Source organism: Vidua chalybeata, chromosome 18 (assembly GCF_026979565.1).
Source record: "Vidua chalybeata isolate OUT-0048 chromosome 18, bVidCha1 merged haplotype, whole genome shotgun sequence".
NCBI lineage: Eukaryota > Metazoa > Chordata > Aves > Passeriformes > Viduidae > Vidua > Vidua chalybeata.
In genome coordinates, this window is record NC_071547.1 from 8,219,862 (window position 1) to 8,236,370 (window position 16,509).

Here is a 16,509-nt window from a genome sequence, read left to right on the forward strand (position 1 = left end):
GTGATGCTTTTACATGCAATTACGTTTTCCTGTTCGATGCTTCCCGTATAAATGTAAATAAATTTTGTAGGGGAGGTGAAATCTCAGTTGAAGTCATGGTCGCTGCTTGCAACAATGCCGTATCTTTTCTGTTCTCCTGCAAGGCAGAGTTTTCCTAAAATAGCTTTTCCTTGTTTGTAGGACTTCATGCACAAGGATCTTAACTCCACTTGTGCCTTTTTTCCCTGCAGTTCTCTAGTGACCTGACAAGAAGTACTAACCTCTGGTTACTGCTGACATTTCCACTGCCAGCATCCCCGCTGCTTCTCATCTGTCCGTGCCTTGAGGCTGTCCCCACCCATGTCCCTGACCATGTCTCGCTTCTCCCAGCTCGCCGAGGTCATTTCTGGCATCCCACCTTCTTCTTCTGGCCCTTCCTGCTCCGAACCAGCTTCCTTTGCCATCGGCCAAACCATCTCAGTGCTGGAGCTGCTTCCAGCTGTGCAGTGCCCTCCGCACCCCTCGCTCCGGAGCCTCCCCGGGCTCCGGGCCAGCTTTGCCCAGGGGTGCGCAGGGCAGTCCCGGCTCTGGCTGCACCCCCGGTGGCCCCCGGGCTCCAGGTGCCACCCAGCCTGGGCTGATGGAGGGAAAGCTGTCAGGGGCAAGCACCAAAATCTAACTCCCCTCTGTACTTAACAGGCATTCAACTCTACGGCTCGTGGTTTTGTGTATTTGAGTGGGATAGTGCTTCTGATGTATTAATTTTTACATGTGTATGATGGTTTTTGTTTCATGATGTGTTCTGCACACAGCATTATTTTTCTCAGAAATTTCAGACAAGTGTTTAAATTTTCTGAAACCAAGTACAGTATTATTTTAAAAGTTCTTTTAACTCTAAAAATGAAAATTTGCTTACAGTTCTGATTACAGACATAAATAAATCTGTCATCAGCAAATGCAAAACAAATTATTATGGAGAATGTAGCTTAAACACAGCCTGTCATACCAAATTTAATTAAAAACTGGTGTGTATCTAGATTATTTTCTACCTTCACTGGGATGTGTCTGATCAAAAAGGAAACCGAGCAGGCAGGCCAGGAAATTGTGGAAGGACTGTCAGCTCCTTTGAGCGCTGTGTTCAAATATATGTCTAATCCAATTAAACCCGAGTAAGTGGTCAGAGGCTGTGGCACGCTCTCCCAACAGCTCCTCCCGTGACAGAACTCGGTGCAGTATTTCAGAGCTCTGCAGTTGCTGAGATAGGCAGAGCAGATGGGAGGTGGTATCAATCAGTATCCAGCCTACTTAAGTACACTGCCATTACCTGCACTTAATGTTGGGACTTTTGCCTTAACGAAGTGACGTAAAAGCCTCAATTTTGGAAAGCACATAAACGTGTTTTAAGAAAATTATGAGTTCCATGATCAAAATAAAGGGCTGTGTTGGGGGAGAAGAGGGGATACTTACTAAAAAATGATAGCAGATAATGAGAAGCAGAAGGAAAAAACCTTTTTATTTCAAACAGCAATCAAAGCACTGCTGAGAAGAGTTTGTGTAAGCAGGAACAGGAATATTAAGAAAAAGCTAAGCCATTAGCTAAGTCAGTGTTAATACGTCATGGTTTGGACTGTCTCCATCTTCAGTCAAGTTCAGGAGTCACATGAATGAGTTCATCCTACAATCAGGATCTAGAAATTCCCTGCACTGTTACTCGTTTCTGCTTTAACTGTTAATTCTTGTTCTGTAAATAGATCTCTTGAAAAAGGAACATTGTACCACAAGGCCCCTGAGCCCTGGGATCAGCAGTGCCGGGTCAGGCCGAGGACAAACACCATGGAGCTGCCCTATGGTGCCCCTCTGTAGTGGGGGTGGGAGGCATCTCAGATCTTTGTGCTAATTTAAAACTGAAGCCACATCTCCTGAAATCATCATAATTATACTGGTTGTGTGATTTGCGTGGGACATTGCAGCCATGGCTTTCTTGGTAGCTGCTGTACGAGTACGTCAGCATGAACCTGAACCTCTCCATCATCCCAACCAAACACAGGCATTAAGTACATGCAGTTTCACCGGAATTATTTAAAAAGACCTCAAGCCTTTGTGCGGGGGTGATGAAAGAGAGAAATAAGACATGTTAAAATGTTTTATAAAGATATATTTTAACTTCTAAGACACTCAGGAACCATGGTGATGGTTCCTGAAATTGCTTAGATATGAGCTCTGATCCACAGGGAACTATCCTAAGATTCAGAAAGAGCCTCAGCTGGTGATAACTTCTAGTCAGTACCTACCTGGGCTTGACTGAACAGGTGACACACATCAGAAGTCCCTTGAGACTGATCTTCATGTGAATGCTGCCCACTGCTTTTGCAGTGTAAAGCAACCTTAACGAAAATGAGGCTCTTGCTGTAATCTTGCACTGCTGGGAGGTTAAAAACAATCTTTCATCCAAACTTCTGGGCACTTGGTGCCAGAACAAATTTACTTTCCCCCCCCAGTATTTCCTTTCTTCTGCATTCAACATTCTGATGGACTTTGCATGGAGCTTACTGTGGCTTAGACACCATGGAGTTAAGATGAGAAAACAGATTGCTGTGGTTGTTCTGTGCATGCCAAGGGGAGCACAAAAGATTATTAATTGCAGAATGATTCTGTCAGTAACAGCCTTGATCCTGCACTGGGTATCATTCTGTCACTGTCAGAACCTGTCACTGTTGTAGGAGATGTCTTGTATTATCTATCATGTTCTGGTTAGTTTTGCTGTTCACAAATATGGTTTGAAAACACAGTTGAAATTTCAAGTAATTTTTATGTTGCTTAGTTTTGAACAAGTAGTTTATAATAATACTCTAAATATTTTTAAAGGAATCAAATTTACAGCAACTTTAAAAGCTTATCATATAAACCTAGCTATTTTAACTAATATACTGACATTTTGTAGCTGTCTATATAAAATTAAGTTGCTTTTATTTTTCAACTGCAGTTGTAGCTGTATCCAGGCACTGTCCTGCAGTTCAGTAATGGAAATTTCCCAGCCTCAAAGCACACTCTGTCTCAGTCAGCTGCAATAAAACTCTGAGTGATTTCAATATTGTTGTGTGCCTTACTTGTCCTCGGTTATCTGGAGCTTGTATCTTTTGAAAACCAGCTACTCCTCATGAGCTTGCTTCATCTTGCCCAAGACATGAAATTCAGTAAACAAGCTAAGGATGATAAGAGAATTGAATAACCAGATAAAAAGTTAATTTACATGACTGGCAAAATGAAACATATGCATATTAAGTATTTACACAGCATATTACAGCGACTTGTGAGTCTTCACTGAGGTCCTGCTACATGACCCCTGTTCTCTTGTGCTGAAGCCTTATTTTCTGGAAGGCTATTAAGTTCTTACAATAAGATTTAGCTAGTACATAATATCAGTCTCTTGTTTCTGGTATCATTGATTGCTAAGAAAATAAAAGTTTTTACATAATTTTACAAAATTATTACATAACCTCAGAAGTCTAATAATTTACAAATACTAGAACATGCAGTGTGTTTCCCCCACACTTATTCTTGGTTCAGCTGTAGGCAGGACAAGTGATGCCTCCAGCAGAGGCAGAAGTCAAAGCATGTAGAAAGAAGATTATTAGGATTTTATGTTGTCTAAATATTGCATTTTTAATGCTTTTTGCTCATAGCAAAAAATGTAGGGAACTTTTGTAATGAAGAGGCTGGCTGATGTGAAGACAGAGGGAAAAGGGTGATGCAAGAATGAATAAATGAGAATATGGAGGGGGAAGAATGTAAATTAAAAGTAAAACGAACAGGTAGTGGGACTGAGCTGTGGGAATAGAAGGGTCCTCGCTGGAGGGGTGATATCCAGACCCCACTGCAAGTGTGCAAGTGAAGCCCCTGGCAGACACACAAGTCTATTCAGGGAGAACCAGTTTGGGGAATGATGCCAGGCCTTCTAAAAAGAGCTCACCAGGACTTGCTTTCCCTGACGTCGGCGTCTGCTGGGTGACGTTCAGCACAAATGCGTGCGGCTGATGACTCTGATGGCACAAGTACACGTCCTGCCTGTCTGCTGTTATTAGATGTAATCTAAACCATGGGCAGTGGCTGAACAGGAACAAGTGATAGGGGACAGTACACCAATGGCATTCTGAGATTTTCACCAGGGTTGAACATTCAGCCAGCATTAATGGCTGTACATCCCATGACAAGTGCATGGCAGCCTTTAGGGTAAGCTGCAGGCCAATAGCACAGCAATTCTGGATGAAGGTTCCACATACAAACTGTCACACTGGGCTTTCCTAGGCATGTGACAAGGAAACAGGATTCCCTCTTCTCTGCTGGGCAGGTCCTGACCTTGCTGACATGGAAGTGCAGAAGAGGCAGCTCCAGGTTTATGGCTGCAGGGAAATCTGCATCTTTGCTGTCTATACCTATGCTGCTGGAGAGAGGGCAGGTATCAGTCTCCTGTTTCCTTGCACTTTGTTCAATCCACTGATCTGACAGCTCAAAAGGTCTTTACTGCTTATTTTTAATAGATTCTGTATAAATTCTAGACATCAGTATCTACAGTCCAAAACTAATGAACCACCATTTTAAAAAACAAATATTTCTTTTGTAGTTTTGCATCTCTATAGCAGATGAAAGCTGTGAAGAGAAATTTCCTAAAGGAAGTGGTGTCACCATATTTTGAGAAAAAGAGCCAAGCTATTGGAATCTGTGTTGCATTATGGGGTAATACAATACCTCTGAGCACTTCCTGTTTATCATGAGTGATACAGTTTTCACCACATCATAAAACTTGCAAGCATTTGTTAATAAACACTCCTAGAGAAAAAATAATACCCAAATATACAACCCCTGTGGCATCTGTCATTATAAACAAAAGAAGGTTTTCATTATATATATTGGAGGACAATTTGTGTGAAAGCAGCAGATTTTGAGGGTCCCGTCCAGCTCTTGCTGAAGGCCGTGTCACATCTTTCATTAGGGTCATTGCACCCCAGCACAATTCTTCTTATATGTAAACAGCAAGGTGTTCGAGTGAGCAAGTGTAATTTTTACTATCAGCATTCGTCTTTTTTTTAAACAATGTGGGGATACAGAGAACAAACATCTGCAGAATGGCAGGAGAGAGTCTTGTATGAAAATGGCAAAAGTAAGACTTGCTTTTAACAACAATAATCTGCCAGTGCTGAGGTACCTAATCAAATACACAAACTGTGCAGATGTTCAGAGTGGTGCTGTCTTGCTGTGTGGCCTTTCTAACTTGTCAGCTTTGTTCCTTCAATTAATTCTTCTGGATAAATTAACCTAGCTGGGAAAGGAAGAGCTGGGGAGCAGAAGGGTGCAGATTTTTCAACACCAGCAACCTTGATGGCACAATTTGCACCCCCAGCAGATAAAATCTTTGGCAAGGAAATGCAGATTATTGTGACTGATTCAGGATGTTCTTGTGATCTGGCTGGGACTTGGTCTGCAGCTGACAGACACACAGGGTGGGGGTTGGGGAGGGAATTCAAGGTTTCTGCCAGTTCCATGGGGAAGCATTTTGATAGGCAACTGTACAACAGCAACACTGTACAGTCAGACACAAGACAGGCTGGTGCCTCATACAGCTTCACCACTGTTAAATTCTCTGTTAAGTTCAAAGCAAACTACAAGGTTTATCTGTTTGTTCAAGATGGGAACATCTGAACTGCAGTTTCATGTGGTAAAATCCTGCTGCATGGAAATGCAAGATGGGCAATGACTGTGTACAATTTCTACTTCTTTAAATGGCTATAGCATTTAAAACTCTGCCACACAGACTGTTATCAGTTAGACAAGAAGGAAGACTGAACCTCAGAAAGATGTTCCCTCCAGCTACAAGCACTAGATGTAGCAAAATTGAATTAATAATTAAGACATTTTTGGCTTTTGAAAGTTTTAACAATGGGAAAACGATCTGGCTCACATTATCTTTGTCTTACCTGACATATGGTGGTTATTATTGCAGATACACAGAGCCTCATGATAAGAGATGCCTTTTAGAAGTCCAATACATCCACTGTAATCAGGCACTACATTTATCTTACTGCATTACCAAGTCTCTGGGTTTTGTACAAGTGACACAAAATTGTTGTGAGGATATATCAGTGTCCTGAATATCAATATGATGTCTCATTTCCAACTAACATTAACAGCCCGACTGAATCTGTGGCCTGGAAATCCTGAGAGAAAGACAATAAAGGCTGCTCAAAAGAAACAAACAAACAAAAATACAACAAACAAAACAACAACAAAAAAAACCAACAACAAACCAACCTAAACAAGAAAGAACATCATTCTTTTTAAAAGATATGGCAAAATATCTGTAGGATGATGCGCTGCATCCAATTTTCCATGTACCATTACTGGTGGCAGGATAAGGTTAAGTGATCACGCTCTGCCGAGCAGCACGTGTGGGGGAGCAGACGGCAGATGTGCAGCCACTTAGCCTATGCCTTGTGCACCAGACCGTGGTATGGAAATGCACGTGGATATTTAATTGCTATTCAACTACAAGTTGCTTGGATTTATGAGTCTGGGAAGTGCAGATGCTGCAGTGAGGAATGAGTGTTTATTAGCACAGTAGCTCTGCTGGCCTCTCCCGCAGAGAGGCAAAGTGCCCCGGTCTAGAGAAAATGGATTAAAAGGGGGCAGTGCACCACTCTCATGTCCCATTTACCTTTGTGAAGTGCAGCTAGAAAAATGCCAATATATGGATACATTTCCATCATGAACTCTAAACAGATTTTACTGCTGCTTATCACAGATAATAAAAATGCAGCAGCTGTCCTCTTATCAAAACCCAATTTAGAGAAATGTATGTTTAAATAAGGGACATAAGCACCTTCAGGGGCAGCTACATGGATACATGAAAATAAACCCTTTAAGAGCTAGATTAGGAAGATGGGACCATTATTCTATATGCAAGCATATTTCCAGTGCTTGTTGCAGTAACCTTCTGTGGTTACTCTGCACGTGTCCCCTTTCCTTCTTGGTTCCTCTGGCACTACACTCTTCCCCATGTCAGCATCCTGCTGGGCTGCTGCAGTTCCATTCAATCCTCTCTCTGCCCCAGGGGTGACCTTCCTTCACCTCTCCAGTCAGCCTCACTGCTCAGGCGTGTTCATCCTGTGCCCTTTTGAGGGAAGCCCCACCTAGGAGGTGAAGTGAGAGGTTAAGCATCAACTAGGAGCAAGGCACCCCCCAAAAGTGCAGCAAAATTCTGATGTTAGTACTTCTCCCACTCAATGCAGTCTCAATTCTCACAGTGTCCAATTCTTCTCCTTTCCTAGACTGGTATATCTTTTACTGAATTCATTTTCTTGCAGTTTACTGAGCTGCATGAGCTCATTAAAGAGTCAGACAAGCACCAGACCCGTACAAAGAAAGCAGCATGACTGGAAGCAGAAGCATCATTTTTATACCAGCAGTCCTTTAGATTTGGCTCAGCTGCCAGGTGATATCATTCCCTAAGACTAGTTTCAGCTGTAAAATCCGGAGGTTTGACTGCACCACTGAGAAGCCTTCACATTTCTCTTGCCTTTGCCACCCTTTGCTGCACTTTTGTCTGTTTTTGAAAAATGCAGGAAAAAGCAATCATGAGGGCAGTTCTGTAATGACTTCCTTAACCACCTCCTTTCTGCTTGTCCTCTGCCTCTCCTGTTTCTGCCATTTATGCTTCCCAGAGTCTCCCAGCTATAATTCTCTGTGCTCCTGGTGACATTGTCCTACCTTCTCACGAGCAGCCTGGATCAAGAGAGCCTTTCCACTAGAAATTTTCCATGCAAACTGCACAAGCAATACAGACAAACCCAGTCCTCCTTTCTCAGGACAAGTGTTCAAAAACAAAAGTATTACACAATCCCCAAGACATGCACATTACTCACCAAAACAATCCTGGGAATCCCATTTGTGCCTCTCCTTTCTCTCCAGTGGTACCAGTGCCCTGAAGGCAGGACCCAGTAGCAGGACTGTGGCTGTATAAACCTAAAGCCTGCAATGGAGGGCACTGCTCTGTGCAGTGATCAGCAGCCCTACTGTGAAGGACAGAAGTATCTTGCTGTGTTTGTTTTGTGATGTGTTCTGCTAATTTATACTGTTGGATTAATAAAAATAACAAGATAGAAGCTTTCCAAATGGAATCCATTGCTAACTGTCCTTCATAGCTCTATTCTTGTTCCACACACATTAGGAAGTGTGCATTATCTGGTAAATCAAGACATTAGAAACAAATAAATGCCTTTATCTTGTAAGGGGAAAAAAAGCCTTTCTAGAAATACTGTAGAAACAGTCACATCCTCTATTTCTTTTATAAAAGGCAGGCTGTGTCTTATTATCATCAAGGAAGAAGTAAACAAATGTAATTTAATCAGTTCTGTCTTTCGTTGATTTGCATCAGCAAGAATAAAAGACAAAGGCAGAATGGAAAACAGCAGCTTTGTGCTAAAAGTTTCAATGCACAAAATACTTCTTTCTCCAGCTGTCAAACATTAAAAAACACTCTGCATACCAGTAATAATAAAAGTGTCAAACAATTGACCACAATGGGAATCACAATGCTTCATTAAAAGCTCTAAAGCAGAGTAGAAAAGGTTCCAGACATTTGCTAAACAGAACTAAATGCTCAGATACTTTCAGAAAGTGTCAGAAGATGCTTTCATCTCGCCTAGTCATGCAGATAAATATCTCCTTGCTTATTCCAGCCCAGTCTCCAAGCTCCTGCTGTTTCAGCAGTAACAGCTGCATATGCCACTTGCTGTCCTAAGGCTGAGGTAGCTCTAGTGCACCACAAGAGGTTAATGTCCTCTCCAGTGATGAGACTCCATTGCATGTGGTATTGCAGGGATTTAATCAGTAATTTTGTATTTACATACGTAATTGTAATTATGTATTATTTGAGAACCTAACCTATTTGTTCAGCTGACAGGCGATGTTGTGATAAGGAATTTCAGCAGACAGGATATTTATAGATCCTTTATCTCTATGTACAATCAGAGCTAAAACATCAAACAATACCCCGAATGAAGGGTTGTTCCAGTTCAACTTTACCCCATTGTTGCTTTTCCTTTTTTTTTTTTCTCCCTCTGTCTGGTTAGTACCTAAAACTTGGCAGTGAGAGAAAAAAGGGAATGTGACTCACACTGACAACTTCATTTGCTGTAAGAGACCTCAGTAATTGCTCTAACCCACTTACAGGAAAGCTACCCCTCCTCTTTCTCTCCTTCTCCACCCTTGGACAGAGAGAGGCCAGGCTTGTAACAGGAGCAGCAGGCTGCTCCCAGAGGTCAGGCTATCACTTATGGAGTGACCGGGCCTTCCTTTTTACTTTTCTTCTTCTGCATTTCAAGTTAACCCCTCACGAGAATTTAGAGCAGCTTCAGCTTAAGGGGCATCTTCCCACCATGGCATTTCCATGAACCTAATAATAGGCAGGGTTTGCAAAGGGCTCACGGCTCAAACGCAGCAGGGGTGAGGTGGCTGCTCCCACAACATGCAGGGCTTGGCAGCCAGGACAGCAGCTCCAGGATAAAGCTGCCGAGGAGTCAAACAATTGTTGCCTTTTCCTTTCCTTGTGGGATGGGGGCTGGGAATGGTAAATAGAAACAGGAGAAGAATCAGCACAGTGCCATGCAGCACTCTACCAAAATATATTTTCATTTTTACTTACATAATCAACATGAGAGCAGCATTCATAGTGAGGTGGTGGAACAGATGGCAAAGACTTCGTTTTCAGCAAGACGTTAATTAACAACAACTCGGGGAGAAGGAGGTTTGTTCTGCTCTAGCAGGGTTGAGATGGGTGCTTACTACATAAAACAAAACTCAGTTTCTCCAGACAGAATTGTGATTTCTTTTTTCCATTACATCCCTGTTACTTTTCCAGGATACTCTCTAAAACACAGCAACATCCCAAATGCAAAGCCTTGTAAAAAACCATCACAAGTTTGGATCCTACCAGTAGCTTGGGATTCTCCTTGCAAATACTTTGAACGCTCTGTGGACATATAAATACAAAGAGGAAAGAGAAGAAGAGTCGTGACTAAGAGAGTTGTATGCAACTTACACTGCAGCTGAGGCTTGTGTTATGTGCAGCAGCTTTCACAGAGATATGATTGAAGCTAAAGCTTCTTAGATGTTCTGCATGAAGTTCTCTCTCCTCTTTCCTCTGTTCCACACACTTGGACTTCACATCTTCACCACACTACTGATGCAGCTGAGTTGGAAAGAGCTGTCCCAAGGGAGACTGAAGCAGAAAGTAGCTATGAAAGATATTTATTCAAACCACAGGCAGAGAATACATCACCCAGACACAATGAATAGAGAAATGGCACATGAAGCCAAAAAGACTGGCCTCTATTTTTCATCTGATAAGCTGTCTGGACATCCAGGCACACTGAACAGCCCACAGATATCCATTTCTTCCCTCCCTGGGCTGCCAGGTGATAGGAGGCTGCTTTTTCCTGCTTTACATTCAGCATCAGTGGGTCTCCAGAGTCACACACCCAAGTTCTGCAGAGGCCTGTGGGCCACATTCCTCTGGGGATTACATCCATCCCAGCAGGACAGAAGGAAGAGATGCAGGCCAAAAGGGATGGGCAAGCAGTGGGGAGGGAGGAGTTGAGGGTAGCAGGGAAGGAGTGGGCAATAGTGAACATCCAAATTAACCCAGGCAGGAGCTGGAGGGCAGTACTGCAGAAGAGAGAGAGGGGAAGCAGTCATCCACTCCATTATGTAAAATAGGGCATCAGGGCATCTAGATTGATCTGCTGTGGAGCTTGAAAATGAACCCATTATTCCCACGTCTCAGCACTCATCCCTGTGCTGCCAGCAAATCTCTAACACCTGACAAGAAACGTCTCTGCCCATTCTAGTGACATGCACATCTAGAAAGGTTGCTTTTCCATTACTCCCACTTCCTCCGTGCAGGCAGTAGATGGCTGTGGGTCTGTGCTGCAAGCTGAAAATCACACCCTACTTGTTACCCAGAGGGAGTGAACAATATCTTCGCAATAATTCTTTATTTTCTTCAATGTGCGTGTTAAAAACATGGTTGGGATGACTGAAAAACTACATTACAGGAATACTGCAGTTATCAAGTCTAACTAAAAATGAGTTTGTGCTTGAACTAAGAGTTCAAGCAGCTACTTTCATTCAAAATTTCAGGTAGACTCCTCTGCCTGTTGCTCTCAACAACAAGAAAATACATCCTGACGTGGTTATAACTGAGCACAACCAACCTGCAGAATTGTACAAGGCTTTGGCCTCCACCAGTTCATGTTGTGTTAAACCAGAAATGGGCCACAGAGAATATCTTGCATACATCAGATGGCAGAGATTCTTTGCAGGATGATTTTCAGGAGAAGTGCCAGATATCACTGAAACTGTGCTTAGGAGGTGCAAAGTAAAGGAAAGAAAAGAACACCAAAATTGTATTCTGCTTAGCCTGTCCTCCTTTTGCAGGGGTTAAGAGGGAGATGTGAGAATCAGCTGAACTGCTTCTGTACTTATGGCTGACTTTCTGGGAGGAGAGAAGACTGATGAAAAATCCTTTTCAGATACTACCTTTAAAAAAATATTACCAGCATAACAAGAAGTTAACTCTTCAATCAAAACAAAAAAGAGAGCGACCAACAGATGCACAGACAAGCACTGACTTCAGTGGAGCTGCAAGGCTGAATTTGGCTCCAATTCTGTGAAGTACTTTCAAAGCAGGAACATACTGCATACAAATGAGCATTAAATAATTTGCATAATTAAGAGAGCTCTGAGCAGCTCATCTGGACTTTGAAAAAAGCTAAAGCAAATGTAGATTGTTTGAATACCATTAGGGACAGTCATTACCAAGCTCTAAGGCATCCACAGTATTGACACAGTGACCCAGCCTCCTTCCCAGGTTATTTTCTTGATTGATTTGTATTTTCTTACACATGAGCCTTAGAGTGTGACAGAGCTCAGCAGTTCCTGTAGGAGCACCCCTTAAAGCACTATACAATTACATTTTTGGCATAGTGCATCTTTTAATTTTGGTTTTAGAGAAACATGGCCCTGTTTGGTGTAGATACCATAGACAGTTTCAACACCAATGTACATCAAAGAAACAAAGGCATTAGGTAAATGGATTAATTTAGGATGACACAGAAGCAGCTGTGTAACAGAAACAGTTACACTGGATGCCTGGTTTCCAGGTTGAAGCATTTCACTCAATCAGCTCTAAGCAGAGCTGCTGTAGCACTGGGATAAACTGTAGCCTCATACCATATCTCAAATGCTGGGAAACATGTGGGACAGTGCAAGAACAGTGCAGAAGAGATCAGGTGAAGAACACAAATTGTGCAAAGAACTGAAGGTACTCAGGTGCCAGAGCTGCAGGACTTGAGAAGTGATGGAATACTGAGAGCTAAATATGTGCAGCAAAGTGCAAAGGGGGAGGCAGGGCAGGCACCAGCCTACAGTCAGTGGAAGGGGAGCTGGAAGGAATCGTTAATGAAGGCAGAAATCATTCTGAGTGACTCAGAATATTGGTATTCACAAAGAGAATTGAGAACAGGCAAAAATAAATAAAGCTGAAAGCAAAACCCAAAGGCCAAATCCCTCTCAATAGCCAGAACACTGATATAATCTGAGCAACCAAACAACAGGTCCTTGTGAAAACCCCTCTCCAGCTACTTCGTGCACACCAGTCTCTCTCCCAGGCTGGCGAGGGCTGCAGTCAGCTCCCCCTGCCCAGCCCGGGGGCTTTGCAGGCTGCTCTTGTGCTGACACCATTTTTCTGCAAACTGCAGCTCCGGTGGTCCTCCCTCCACACCCCCAGCCCTTGGCTTTCCTGTGACATCTCAACTAGTGCATTGTGTAACCTCACAAACTTCCCTGAGCAGCTCTGTGTGGCTTTCATTAGCTGCCAGCTTTTGTACATGACACAGGCACACACATCAGTCCCTGACAGACCCAAAGGTGCAGTAGTTTTATTTATGAGTGGATTTAATGCTAGCCAGCTTCAAGATCCTGCTGCCATCAGCCAAAAATATCTGCAGGCAGTATTTAAACTAAAACCCCTACAAGTTTTAGTTCTACAAGTTTTACAGTAAAGATTGGAAACCAGGTTAGTTTCAGTTTTATTTTTTTATACAAGTGTGATGACTTTTGTTCTTTCCTTTTTTTTTTTTTTCTTTTTAAACTTTTCATTGAAGAGTAGTCAAAGAAGTTACAGTTATATACTTTGGAGCTGAGATCAGTAAGACTGAAGAACAGGAAAGACACTTCCTGACAGTGAGATCTATTAGTCAATGGAGCAGTCTCCCAAAGGAGGTGATGGGAGCACAAGAAGTGCTTTAGCAGAGCTAAAGCCAGTATTAAGTGCTCCTAGTGATGCAGGCAGCTCCAGAGGATTGCCATGAGGCAGGGCAAGGACGCCTGCCATTAGCCTGCTAATGCACATCCTGGCCTGGCCAACTGCTAGTGGGAATAGCTCACTGACTTAAAAGGTCATTAACAAGAAAATATTAGAAGACAATTTTCTAATGGCAAGGGCAGCCTCTGCAATGTGTCTTCCATTACAAAAGGTGATTATTAGTAGGGGGAAGAAACAAAGTGCTTTTGTTAGTATTTGTATTAGGGCTTATTCGTTAGCTCTTCCTTAAACTACCTAAAAGTAAAAAACACTAAATTGCTCAGATCTCCTTCATGTCTAATTTGCCCTGCAGAAAACAGTCCTTCCCAATCTCTTGCTAGCATTACCAAGGAAATAAAAAAGTAAAAACCACCAATTACAAAGTTTAAGACTGGGAACACAGATCTATAATCTCTTTACCTTAGAAAGCAAACAAAACCAAGACAAATTGAAATGCTACAATTCAGGCAAAACCCATCCTTATAAACTTTCCCATGAGGAAGAACATAATTGGTGAGGGGAGGAAGATTAAACTATTTTCCAAAGGTTTTAGCGTCAGTACAAAATCCAGCACTTGAAATGCTTTCCTTACAATTTTCTGGTATCACTCCATTGTGCAGCATGAACATTGTCTCAGTGGTTTAGCTGGTAACTTTCAAACACCTTGTATTTAGACTTTAAATGTCACCTTAGTACTGAATGTCTGGAATTTGATACTCACTTTAGTGTCCTGATCCATTAGGACTAAAAATTGTACAGGCAACCAGCCCTAGATCCATAGTAAGAGTAACTCATACTCACGTGTGAGTTGATATTTCTATCACTCTGAAGAGATGGAAATCCTTTGGAGGGGTAACAGAGAGAGGGAGAGGATTACTGTTTAGTTTTAAAAGCAGACTCACCAGTGCAACACCAAAGCCTGCCTGCGCTGTTGAATTTGACCTTAATCTCAATGGCAACATTTCTGTTCTTCAGAAAGATATAGGGTAGAAAGAGGGAATTGGCAGAGTTGTCTCAGCAGCTGATCCATTCTCCCATCTCCAAGTCTGTCATGGTAGGGGTTCAACAGGAGCAGGGCTAAATCAGCTGTGCTCCAGGGAACCTTCTGACAGCCAGCTCTAAGGAAGACACGGTAGCTGTAAAGACCAATGACCTTGTGCCAGTTAACTCTGTCAGGGAAAACTCCTGACATGCCTCCACACTCACCCCATGCTGGTCATTCCAGCTGCTGGAACAGTTGTGTGGAATTAACTGCATCAACAGAAAACAATTGGGTAAAATATCTGCTGTCAGTGGCCCAACTTGTGTTACCTGTGCTTGTCTGTAACCCAGCAATTAGATCCATCATTAGCAGCTTGGCTTAATTATAACTTAGAACTTCTCCAAGCATAGACTTTGCTCAAGATTTTAAATGACTATAATTAATTAGGCAGAAAGCCTGAAGTGTCTTCTCATCCACTGTTAGAATTATTTTTTCTTTTCTCCACATTGACCCCAGAATGTGGTTTCATAAGGAACTGGGCTGTCAACTAAAGGATTAAAAAAGAGGCATCTCTTTGTAGAAAAACACAGAGAAACGCCTTTTATATCCTATATAAAGAGAAAGAAGGCTTCAGAATTTTTTAACCTTGACTAAGAGATGCAAAAAGGAGTATCATTCTAACCTACATTTGTTTAGTCCCACTCCCTATAGAAAATATTTATTTATTGCCTTCCATTTAAAACGCCTTTTGCACCCTCCCCAGATTTCTGCTGTTATCAGAGATCTGGTACCGGGCAGCTGGACAACAGCCTGAACCAACTGCTTGGATCTTAAGCAGTAAAAAGCAAGCCACAAAATGCCAGAAAAATGGCAACTTCTGAAAGGACACAGGGGAGGAAGGAAGGTGTTATCACGCAAAGAAACGCTCCCCACTCGGCTTTCCAGTGCCCACCCGCAAGACGAAAACATTAAAGGAAGGACACCACAGGCAGAGGGCTCTTTTGTGTAGATTGCGGCCGCTGCCAGATTCCCGCATACTCTCGCAGGTTTTTTGGCTCGCTGCGGCCGAAGGAAGGCGGGAGCCCTCTAGGGGTGGCACACAGAGCCCTGAAGGGACATGGGCACCTGCTGAGCCATTCGCCTTTTCCGTGCCGAGCCCCTCCTGCCTTCCCTCGGCACAGGGCCGCTGTCCTGGCACGTGCAAGGCTCAGCAGCCGAATGCCTGCGCAGAAAATCAGGCTGGGTACAAGGAAGTCCCAGACTTTTTCCTGGGAAGTGCTTACTCTACAGCCCAGAATATGATGTGGGAAGTCTTTCTGTGGTTGGTTCAATCCTCTCAGGGAAAACAGAACATCACCAAAGTACAGACTGCAGTTCTGGAGCTAGCCTGGCTCACCACAGCATAGCTGGAATTTTTTCTTCTAGGCTATGCAAAAATGACTTGGTTTTGCCTTACTATGTGCCTCAAGCATACTGTGAACTCTTGTACAAAATGAGGAGGTTTATCTTTGTCAAGGCTTGTTCAAAATAGTCCTTTCCAAGAGCTACTTCTATTTGAAGGCTAGGTAACAGCTGCAGCATTTAAACATTTAAATATTTTCTCATTCTAATGAGAACTTAAGATCCCTTCCAAGCTCAACATAACAACATGAGAATGTGGCAAACTCAAACTTCAAAACATTTTGACTCCAGTAAAAAAAAACCAAAACCAAACAACACCCAAAACAAAACACAAGCATCAAAAAGCATCTAACAAGATATTAAGAATTTGCTGTAGTGCAACCAGTAGCAGATTTTGTTAGCAATACAAACCCGAAGAGTGCAAGAACAGCTTAACACCCACCAAGATTGTTTTTTTTTTTTTTCAATGTAACAGATATTGACCATAAAACACCTGCACAGTTACGTGAGCAAAACTGCAGTATCAGTTTGGTGAAACAAGTAAATACCCATTACAGTCTCTACATGTAGAGACTGTAAACAACTGTCTGCATGACATATTCAAGGTTATGCTCAATTTCTTAAAAAAAAAAAAAAGAGACAGTAAGATGAAAGCCTGTAATCTACATTAGTGCTACCTGAATAGCAAACTCGATCTAGATGCAGAAAATGTTTTCTCTATCCTTCACCA